This window comes from Protobothrops mucrosquamatus, unplaced genomic scaffold (genome assembly GCF_001527695.2).
Source record: "Protobothrops mucrosquamatus isolate PMUCROS unplaced genomic scaffold, P.Mucros_1.0 scaffold303, whole genome shotgun sequence".
NCBI lineage: Eukaryota > Metazoa > Chordata > Lepidosauria > Squamata > Viperidae > Protobothrops > Protobothrops mucrosquamatus.
In genome coordinates, this window is record NW_015386645.1 from 947,666 (window position 1) to 950,683 (window position 3,018).

Genomic DNA, 3,018 nt, shown 5'->3' on the forward strand with positions numbered 1-3,018 from the left:
ATTAAATAAAGGATGTGCACATTTAAATTTTAAATCACCTGTTTATATTTTAGCAGTTTATATTCATATCACATATAAAAAAATGAGACTGCTGAATCCAAGGGTTGTTGTGGTGACAGTCATTTAATCGTCTACTTCCGTGGATCAGTGAATACATTATTTCCTAAAAAAGTGAAAAATGAGACAGACCTGGTTAAACATGGGGGGCCAAACAGCATCCTTGGCAGAAATGGCAAGGAGCTTGTCTGGGGGAGCCATGGGGTCGATCCTTCCAATCTGGACTCTTAGAAAAGACTTGTTTGGGAATGTGATCCAATTGAAAATATCAAATCCAGTTTCGAATTCCCCATTGAGGCCAAAGGAAATCTGTTCTCCAGCACTGTTGTTGAAGGAGACTTGCTGCAAGAAATGATTAAGCTGAATAAAGAAACAACAAAATATAAACATTAAGTGGATTCCTTGAATCATATGGAGAAATCCCAGTTTTTGAGTTCGGCCTATGCTCAATGGAAAGTGACTTTTGTTTTTTTTAACAATCTACACTGCTTATAATTGAAAAAGAAAAATTTTCTCTATGTCTCTGCAAAATAATGCCAATAAGTAGGAAAGAGTCTTTTAAGATTTTACATTTGAAATTGTCAAATAGAGTGGACTGAATAAGATCCTTTATATACAATTTCATGCATAAAATAAAGATAACATATTACATGATCTTTAACTTATATTTTTAACGTTCTCAATATCTTACAGAAATTAATTTCCAAATTCTATCCAGTCCACAAATGACTTGAAAATTCAAATAATGTTGGAACAAGATAATAGGTTTTTAATTTTTTAATTTTTTTCTATGATAATACCAATTGTTTTCATAAGTATCTTGATAGAATCTTTCATTTTTAACTTCTAAACCAAAATCATAGGAGAAAAACCAATAAACTACTACTTTTGTACATGATCTTTCTGAATTTAGATTAGTGAGCACAACCTGCCATGGTGATTGAAGTAATAGCTTCCATCTTCTCTCATCCATTATTTGACCCCCTTTGAGTTTGGAGGAGTGCAAGGCCCTCAGAGCATGTGCCACAGCATAGACTGCATTGTAGACACTGTAACTATGCCCATTCATGGTAGTGTCAAAGACAGAATTTGGAAGAGTCTCCAGCTTCTCTTCTCCAGTGCAGATTTTTGCACCATTGCCATCTGTAATATCACTGGAAAATGAGCATTCAAATGCATTACTCCAGAAATCCCTAATAAAACCATCTTCTTTTTCTATATTGGGTATCTCTTCTGCATAAATTGATGGAATCCTGTTAACTCCTTTGAGTGAAGTGCAAAGGAAATTGTACCATGGAGAAAATCAATAGGCAATGGTCTTTGCATCAGAATAGAGGTAAATTCCATCTGGGCTGTCATGATCCATACCTTGACTTTACTGTTCTGTGGAATATCATCAGTATCCAAACCATAGATCATCATTCTCAAAGGCACTATGCTTGTAATTTCAGCATTCAAGATAACTGCAACGACTGTACTTCTTATGATTATTTTGTATATTTTATCTGTCTCCTCCACCATTTCAGCAGCTTCACTACCATACATCATTAAGGGAAGACATTCTATAAAATCAAAGCAGATTCCTTTCTCTGAAAACATGGAAAGACTCTTTTTAACAAAACTCTCTCTATTGTTCTCATACTGAGAAATCAAGCCAACCCAGGTCCATCCAAAATACAACAGTAAGTACAGTATTCCTTTAAGCTGGTGGATCTCATCAGGGAACATCCATTTAACAAATAATGCCGCTTTGTCGTTATTTATCAAAGGAGCTGATCCATATGCGATCTAAGTGGAGGAAAGACCGAAGAACATAAGATAAAAGAGAGATTTTTTGGGAAAAATAAAGGAACAATGTTTTTATGTTTATTTAATAGAATGTTTGGATTTGAGTGGAAAGAGGGTTCCTAACATCTAATTTACAACATGACATCTGCCAATTTACTATTGGTCATCAAGCAAAAAAGGGACAGCCATTTGATGCAATTCTTCATACCTCATACAATGTCTCAAATGATGAAAAAATAATAAATAGCTTATGAACTTCCCATTTCCCTCCATATTTCTTCTCACCTGGGGAAATTTGTAGTTGTATAGAGTTGTTGCCATGTTTAGACAGGTTTTACTACCGGGTCCTCCAATGACGGCTACTGTATTGGTCTGGTCATTACATTTGTAGTTGGGAATAAATTATTATTATTATTATTATTATTATTATTATTATTATTATTATTATTATTATTATTATTATTATTATTATTATTATTATTATTATTATTTTTACCCCGCCCTTCTCCCTACGGACTCAGGGCGGCTTACAGCCTTTTAAAAACAAAATACATAAATACAAAAAATACTAAAGTTAAAATGTTAATTAAGATGAAATATTATTAGGCCTTTGTTATTTTAAAAATTATTATAAAAACCCAGCTAAAAAATAACCCTTAGGCCAGTCCTGCCAACTTAAATAACCATGTCTTGAGGGCGCGGCGGAAGGAAGGGAGATCCGGGATCAACCGAGAAGGCCCTCCCCCTGGGGATCGCCAGCCGGCACTGTCTGGCTGACGGCACCCTGAGGAGACCCACTCTGTGGGAGCGTATCGGCCGATGAGAGGTAATCTGAGGCAGAAGGCGGTCTCGGAGATAGCCAGGTCCGATGCCATGGAGCGCTTTGAAGATGATAATCAACACCTTGAAGCGCACCCGGAAAGCCACCAGCAGCCAGTGCAGCTCGCGCAGCAACGGCGTTACATGGGAGCGATGAGTCCCTCCCAACACCGCCCGCGCGGCTGCATTTTGGACTAACTGGAGCCTCCGAGTGCTCCTCAAGGGGAGCCCCATGTAGAGAGCATTGCAGTAGTCCAGGCGGGAGGTGACAAGAGCATGGGTGACTGTGCGCAAGGCGTCCCGGTCCAGAAAAGGCCGCAACTGGTAAATCAGGCGTACCTGGTAAAACGCCCC

General features: G+C 37.9%; 1 pseudogene; it reads right to left on the reverse strand.

Annotated features, from left to right (window-relative positions):
• The window catches only part of LOC107286629, a 46,273-nt pseudogene that overhangs the window by 23,274 nt on the left and 19,981 nt on the right, over positions 1 to 3,018 (reverse strand).